We start from the raw sequence: 9081 nt of genomic DNA on the forward strand, positions 1-9081 counted from the left end.
GAAGGAAATAGAGACACAAAAAACCCTTCAAAAAATGAAAGAATCCAGGAGCTGGTTTTTTGAAAAGATCAACAAAATTGATAGACCACTAGCAAGACTAATAAAGAAGAAAATATAGAAGACTGAAATAGACACAATAAAAAATGATAAAGGGGATATCACCACCGATCCCACAGAAATACAAACTACCATCAGAGAATAGTATAAACACCTCTGTGCAAATAAACTAGAATATCTAGAAGAAATGGATAAATTCCTGGACACATACACCCTCCCAAGACTAAACCAGGAAGAAGTTGAATCTCTGAATAGACCAATAACAGGCTCTGACATTGAGGCAACAATTAATAGCTTACCAACCAAAAAAAGTCCAGGAACAGATGGATTCACAGCCGAATTCTAGCAGAGGTACAAGGAGGAGCTGGTACCATTCCTTCTGAAACTATTCCAATCAATAGGAAAAGAGGGAATCCTCCCTAACTCATTTTATGAGGCCAGCATCATCCTGATACCAAAGCCTGGCAGAGACACAACGAAAAAAGAGAATTTTAGACCAATATCCTTGATGAACATTGATGCAAAAATCCTCAATAAAATACTGGCAAACCGAATCCAGCAGCACATCAAAAACTTTATCCACCATGATCAAGTGGGGTTCATCCCTGGGATGCAAGGCTGATTCAACATACGAAAATCAATAAACGTAATCCAGCATATAAACACAACCAAAGACAAAAACCACATGATTGTCTCAATAGATGCAGAAAAGGCCTTTGACAAAATCCAACGCTTCATGCTAAAAACTCTCAATGAATTAAGTATTGATGGGACGTATCTCAAAATAATAAGAGCTATCTATGACAAACCCACAGCCAATATCATACTGAATGGACAAAAACTGGAAGCATTCCCTTTGAAAACTGGCACAAGACAGGGATGCCCTCTCTTACCACTCCTATTCAACATAGTGTTGGAAGTTCTGGCCAGGGCAATCAGGCAGGAGAAGGAAATAAAGGGTATTCAATTAGGAAAAGAGGAAGTCAAATTGTCCCTGTTTGCAGATGACATGATTGTATAGCTAGAAAACCCCATTGTCTCAGCCCAAAATCTCCTTAAGGTGATAAGCAACTTCAGCAAAGTCTCAGGATACAAAATCAATGTGCAAAAATCACAATCATTCTTATACACCAACAACAGACAAACAGAGAGCCAAATCATGAGTGAACTCCCATTCACAATTGCTTCAAAGAGAATAAAATACCTAGGAATCCAACTTACTAGGGATGTGAAGGACCTCTTCAAGGAGAACTACAAACCACTGCTCAATGAAATGAAAGAGGATGCAAACAAATGGAAGAACATTCCATGCTCATGGGCAGGAAGAATCAATATCGTGAAAATGGCCATACTGCCCAGGGTAATTTATAGATTCAATGCCATCCCCATCAAGCTACCAATGACTTTCTTCACAGAATTGGAAAAAACTACTTTAAAGTTCATATGGAACCAAAAAAGAGCCCGCATAACCAAGTCAATCCTAAGCCAAAAGAACAAAGCTGGAGGCATCACACTACCTGACTTCAAACTATACTACAAGGCTACAGTAACCAAAATAGCATAGTACTGGTACCAAAACAGAGATAATAGACCAATGGAACAGAACAGAGCCCTCAGAAATAATGCCGCTTATCTACAACTATCTGATCTTTGACAAACCTGAGAAAAACAAGCAATGGGAAAGGATTCCCTATTTAATAAATGGTGCTGGGAAAACTGGCTAGCCATATGTAGAAAGCTGAAACTGGATCCCTTCCTTACACTTTATACAAAAATTAATTCAAGATGGATTAAAGACTTACATGTTAGACCTAAAACCATAAAAACCCTAGAAGAAAACCTAGGCAATACCATTGAGGACATAGGCATGGGCAAGGACTTCATGTCTAAAACACCAAAAGCAATGGCAACAAAAGCCAAAATTGACAAATGGGATCTAATTAAACTAAAGAGCTTCTGCACAGCAAAAGGAACTACCATCAGAGTGAACAGGCAACCTACAAAATGAGAGAAAATTTTCGCAACCTACTCATCTGACAAAGGGCTAATATCCAGAATCTGCAATGAACTCAAACAAATTTACAAGAAAAAAACAAACAACCCCATCAAAAAGTGGGCGAAGGATATGAACAGACACTTCTCAAAAGAAGACATTTATGCAGCCAACAGACACATGAAAAAATGCTCATCATCACTGGCCATCAGAGAAATGCAAATCAAAACCACAATGAGATACACACCAGTTAGAATGGCGATCATTAAAAAGTCAGGAAACAACAGGTGCTGGAGAGGATGTGGAGAAATAGGAACACATTTACACTGTTGGTGGGACTGTAAACTAGTTCAACCATTGTGGAAGTCAGTGTGGTGATTCCTCAGGGATCTAGAACTAGAAATACCATTTGACCCAGCCATCCCATTACTGGGTATATACCCAAAGGATTAGAAATCATGCTGCTATAAAGACATATGCACACGTATGTTTATTGTGGCACTATTCACAATAGCAAAGACTTGGAACCAACCCAAATGTCCATCAATGATAGACTGGATTAAGAAAATGTGGCACATATACACCATGGAATACTATACAGCCATGAAAATTGATGAGTTCATGTCCTTTGTAGGGACATGGATGAAGCTGGAAACCATCATTCTCAGCAAACTATTGCAAGGACAAAAAACCAAACACCGCATGTTCTCACTCATAGGTGGGAATTGAACAATGAGAACACATGGACACAAGAAGGGGAACATCACACACCAGGGACTGTTGTGGGGTTGGGGGAGGGGGGACGGATAGCATTGGGAGATATACCTAATGCTAAATGACAAGTTAATGCGTGCAGCACACCAGCATGGCACATGTATACATATGTAACAAACCTGCACATTGTGCACATGTACCCTAAAACTTAAAGTATAATAATAATAAAATAAAATTTAAAAAAAAAATGAAGAGTGAAAGGCAGTTCTTCCCCAGCCCCAGCCCCATTCCACTCTTCAGAGTTAATAACTGCAGGCAGTCTGCTGGATATCTTTCTGGTCTTTTGAATGCAAATATTAATATGTAGCTGTATATTTTGCATAAATGGGATTGTATCATATATACGGCCTTGCACCCAACTTTTTTGCATAGAATAATATTTGCAGCCTTTTGTGCTTGTTGAAACACGTGTATCTTATCCCTTTTACTCACTAAACAATATATACCATTGTATAATATACATAATTCATTTAAAAAAAAAGAAGGGCAGGGATAATAATAGTTTAATTTTTAGCTCAACTGATAGAAACGTTGTTAAAAATCTCAGAAGTCTTGTTTTCTAAAATTCTGGGACTGGGCACTTTGGATCCCTAATTATTATATTACCTAGATTGATACCACTTTTTTTTTCTCCTTTGTTCCTTCCTTCCTTCCTTTTTTTTTTTTTTTTTTTTTTTTCGTCTTTAAGGTAGGGTCTTGCTCTTTCGCCCATTTCACCACTGAAATGCAGTGGTGTGATCATAGCTCACTGCAGTCTTGACTTCCTGGGATCAAGCGATCCTCCCACCTCAGTCTCCCAAATAGCTGGGACCACAGGCGTGTGCCACCAAGCCCGGCTAATTTTTTTTTTTTTTTTTGGAGGCAGAAATTCCCTGTGTTACCCAGGTTGGTCTCTAACTCCTGGGCTCAAGCGATCCCCCTGCCTCAGCCTCCCAAAGTTCTGGAATTACAGGCATGAGCCACCATGCCTGCCAAGATGCCACTTTCTAAATATAATGTTCCAGCTAACTGTGGTCAGGTTTAATAGCTATGTGGTTCATATCACATTTTTCCATTTCATTGATGGTTGTGTCAGCAGGATAGAGTTGACAGCCTCAAAAAAGTTCCTTCTTCAGTCTATCTGGTCTACTGCAGAAAGAGATAAATTTATTCTGATAGAATTTGGTTTTCACAAGCCTATTACTTAATTTCTTTTTCCATTCAAATGGCCTGCATATAGATTTGGGGCAATTTTTCCAAACTTGTTTTATATAAGAAAAGAAGGTAAGCTTAGATGTCTATTATTTCTAGAATCATTTTCCTCTTGGGGAAAATAGATAAATATAAATGTATAAATATACCCTCACTGTAGCCCTACAAAAACTTTGACCTTATTTTTATAGAATTTTGGAATAAAAATCATCAGGATCTTCAGATTTTAATACTATTTTTATAACTGAAAATTATCACACAGTCAGCACAGTCTTTTGTTTCCTCTGACAATTAATAGAATTCTACAACATGATTTTTTTGTAGAAAATGAATACAATACAGTCATGTATCCCTTAATGATGAGTGTGTTAGTCCGTTCTCACACTGCTATAAAGAGCACCTGAGACTGGATAATTTATGAAGAAAAGAGGTTTAATTGACTCACAGTTTCTCAGGCTTAACAAGAAGCATGACGGGGAGACCTCAGAAAATTTACAATCATGGCTGAAAGCGAAGGGGAAGCAAGCACATCTTACCGTGGTGGAGCAGGAGAGAACGTGAGTGAAGGGGGAAGTGCTACATACTTTTAAACCATCAGATACCACATGCAGCCTTGTCAAATGTGAAAAACCATTTGTCAGTCTGTTTTGCTGTGTCTCAATGACCCAGTTCCAGAAAAGGCAGAAACCAAAACATTAACTTGTATGTTTATCTTCATATCTCACGGCAGGTTAGAATTACCATGTGTTCTATACAGGTTTGACTCTCCCTTATACAGCCAGGAAACAAAAGAAGACAGGTTACATGGAAAGACAGTATAAAGCATCTGAGAACTACGGCTTTATAATTAGAGGAACCTGGGTTTGCCTCCTTTCTCTTCCATCTTCTAACTGAACAACTTTAGCGTGTGAAAGCCATAACATCTGTAGTTTTCTGAGGCTTGATCACACAACAAACATTACCAACTCATCTTTTGTCACAGTTTACTACTACAACAGGAACAGAGGCAAAAGAGTGGGGACATAGACAGATCTAGGGTAATTTCTAGGCTATGCATGAAAGGAGTCCTTCAGTTTGTTATATGAGCTTTGACTCAGATATATCGCTTCCCTCTGATTGAGTTGCACTAGGGAAAAGCCAACTGAAAATACTAGGAATTAATTATTAAGTCATGTTTATATATTTATATCTTTCATACATATTCATCTATTTATTTAATATTTAGTGCTTTAATTATTAAACTGTTTTTGAACATTGTTTATGGGAGAATATTTTTGGCAGCCAAAATATATTTTCAAGTATAAACAGCTGAGTAAGAATCAGAGCGTCATAGAAACAAGATAGAGCCTCCATTTCCTGAGTCCCTTATGGTGTTTTTGAAGTCAAAACACTTAAAACAGGTAAAAGGATAGACTACTTTTCCCTATTTAAAAATATCAGCATGCAGTCCATTCCCTGAGAAGTTTAGGAGGTGATTCTATACAAGAAAGTTCTTTATTTTAGAATTGTAAGAAAAAATAGCAAAAGTGCTCCTGTTGATTGGAAAGGTACAGAGAAGGTATCAAAAGTTTTCGGTATTTTAGGTTAATTTTATACGAAGAGTAAAATGAAGAACTAGAAGAATTAAAATGATTTGAGACTCAAAACTTTTAGAAAATGTTGTTATTGAACTGCCAGCAAACGTAAGGATATTCAGCAGGTTTAGTGCTTGATTGCACGATGAAGGGGGTAAGAAGTAATTATTGTCAAATTAAAATGGATTGACTTTGGTGTCATGTCATTTCTTATCTAATGATTTAATATAACATATAGTTGTAAAGGAAAGCAGCATTATGTCATTCACATTTTGCAAAATTGAACTGTCCCTAGGCTACTTTGGAAGGGACAACTGCCTAAAGTTTCCTTTTTTCACACAAGAGAGTCCACCACCCCATCAGCAAATTATTTTAAATTAATTTGTTCAGCATGAAAGGAAATAAGAAGACATGGAAACCACTCAAGGAATATGAAATTCAATCCAATTTCCCATTTTGTGAGCACCTATGATGCTGCATCTATAAGCACCTATGAGCTGTTATGGTGGAAGTGTATTGAGAATCCAAAGAGAAGAAGACATAATTCCTGCCCACAAAAATCTTATAATCTCAAACTGAAAGGAGAAAGGAGAACTACAGAGTACACAATATTTAAAATACTCGTATTTAACTAGATAAGCAGTGGGGGAGGGGGAGAGAAAGAGAGAGAAAATGTAGCCTTTCCACTATTTAGTGTGCAATGCCCTATGATTAGCATGATAATGGAGGATAGGAAACCAATAGGAAACTGAAATTCCATAGTCACAGTCCCCACTTAACTGTTACAGGGTGAACAACTCTCTGTGCTGAGTGTGATTCTTGGGTTTAAGGTTTATATTTTTTGTACAATCTGGTTCCTACATGCAAGTTAATTACTTTGTCTACTGTTCAACCTAAGGGATAAACTTCCTGAGACATTTCTTTTCAAGATTAATTTGAAACTATATGAGTTTTTTATTTTCTTCTTATATCTTTAGAACCTTACTCTCAAGTGAGGTTTGATTCTGCTGTTTAACTAACTAGGAATATGATCATAATGGAGTACAAGAGGGATTAAATTCTTTCCAGAGGTGGGAAAGTGAAGGTTCCAAAAAGGATGTGGCCTATGAAGAGTAAGACTTCAAGAGACAGATTTAAAAAAATGCTATTATAGGCAAAGTGAGTAGTCAACCACTATGCAAATGTATAAAGCATCCAATGTGTGACAAGTATGGACAATGTAAGTAGACTGGAGTAGGTAGTGAATAAGGCATTTGAGGGCAGTCATGAGAGGTAAGGCTAAAAAGCTAGGTAGAGTTAGATAGTGATAGTTCTAAGAAATACAGCCTTTGCTCTGTAGGTGGTGGCAGTCAGCGAAGGTTGTTAGTGAAATGATATCATACTTGTATTTTAGAAAGGTAATTCTTAGCTGCTACCTCATGCCTCTGGCCTGGCAGAAGTTTCTTCTTGTTTTCCAGAAAACCACAAGAAGAGAGTATAGACAGCCATTGCAGTACATTGAGCTCCATAGAGATAGCAGTGAGGCAAGCAAGAGAGAGCTAGATGGGCAATGGGTGACTCTGTGTCTTGCTGAGCAAAAATAACTAAATGCGGGCAAAGGAGTTCCTAAGAAGCTGAGAGGCACACTGTCATCATATGCATTCTTTGCAGACTTGTTGGGAGGAGCACAAGAAGGAGTACCCAGATAGTTCAGTCAACTTTACAGTTTTCTTTTTTTTTTTTTTTGCCTTCTGTTTTTTGAGAGACTGATATCACTCTGTCACCGAGGCTAGAGTGCAATGGCGTGCTCTCGGTCCACTGCAACTTCTCCGAGTTTCCAAAGAAGTGCTCTGAGAGGTGGAAGACCATGTCTGTGAAAGAGAAAGGAAAATTTGATGACAGAAAAGACAGACAAGGCCCTTTGTGAAAGAGAAGTAAAAACATATATTCATCCTAAAGGGGAACCAAAAAGAAGCACAAGGATCCCAATGTACTCAAGAAGCATCCTTCAGCCTTTTTCTTGTTCTCTTCTGAATATTTGCACAAAATCAAAAGAGAACACCCCAGCCTATCTGTTGGTGATGTTGCAACAAAACTGGAAGAGGTGTGGAATGACACTGCTGCAGATGACAAGCTCCCTTATGAAAAGAAGGCCATGAAGCTGAAGAAAAAATACTAAAGGAAAAATGCTAAAGAAAAGCCTGATTCAGCAAAAAAGGGAGTCATCAAGGCTGAAAAAAAGCAAGAAAAACAAGGAAGAGGAGGATGATAAAGAAGATGAAGATGATAATGAATAAGTTGGTTCAAGCAGTTTTTTTCTTCTCTATAAAGCATTTTACCTCCCTGAACATAATTTACTCCTTGTAAAGAAAAAAATGGAAATTTCCAGCTGTCTAGGATTTGTTTTTAAACTGTACAGTGTCTTTTTTCTGTATAGTTAACACACTGCCAAATGTGTCTTTACATAGCCCTGTCCTGGTGGTATTTTCAATAGCCACCAACCTTTCCTGGTACGGTATAGGGGCTGTAAATTGGCAAGGAAATTTAAAGCATGTTCTTGTTGATATACACCACAAATTAGTTATATATGATGAAATGGTTTGGCTTTATGTCCCCACCCAAATCATCTTGAAATGTAATCCCCATGTGTCGAGGGAGGGACCTGGTGGGAGGTGATTGAATCATGGGGGCGGATTTCCCCTTTGGTGCTGTTCTCTTTATAGTGAGGGAGTTATCATGAGATTCAGTTGTTTAAAAGAGTGTGGCACCTCCCCTCTCTCTCTCTTCCTCCTTCTGGGGCCATGTAAAACATGCCTGCTTCCCTTTCACCTTCCACCATGATTGAAAGTTTTCTGAGGCTTCCCCAGCCATGCTTCCTGTACAGCCTGCAGAACTGTGAGCCAGTTAAACCTCTTTTTTTTTTTTAATAAATTACCCAGTTTCAGGTATTTATTTTTAACAGTATGAGAATGGACTAATACACCTTCCTTATGATTTTCTTAATAACATTTTCTTTTCTAGCTTATTTTATTTTTATAAGAAAACAGTTTATGATACATATAAAAACTATTTTTGTAAAAAGTACAGTTTTTACTGTATTTTATAAAAAATAGAGTACTATATTTTGTAAAAAACTGTATTATTACAAAAAACTATTTTTGTAAGAATGCAGTTTATGATACACATAACATACAAACTATGTATCAATAAACTGTTTATGTTATCGACAAGGCTTCTGGTAGACTAAGCTATTAGTAGTTACGTCTTTGCAGTGTCAAAAGTTATACACACATTTTCAACTGTGTGGGAGGTCAGCATCTCTAACCCCCATGTTGTTCAAGGGTTAGCTGTATTTTGTGGGAACAGTTAAACTACAGACACCCAGGTATTCAATGGCCAAAAAGGATACAGGTGAGCATGGTACCATTTATATATTTTTGCCATGCTTCTCGGGACAGGGAATAATAGTGACAGTGGCATTTGAGCACTTCTGTGAAAGAATGAGTCCTTCTT

The 9081-nt window shown here is 37.6% G+C and overlaps 1 pseudogene; it reads left to right on the forward strand.

Annotated features, from left to right (window-relative positions):
* Positions 1 to 5734: 5734 nt before the first annotated feature.
* LOC101123890 (high mobility group protein B1-like) lies at positions 5735 to 7850 on the forward strand (annotated as a pseudogene).
* Positions 7851 to 9081: the final 1231 nt, after the last annotated feature.

Source organism: Gorilla gorilla, chromosome X, assembly GCF_029281585.2.
Source record: "Gorilla gorilla gorilla isolate KB3781 chromosome X, NHGRI_mGorGor1-v2.1_pri, whole genome shotgun sequence".
Lineage (NCBI taxonomy): Eukaryota > Metazoa > Chordata > Mammalia > Primates > Hominidae > Gorilla > Gorilla gorilla.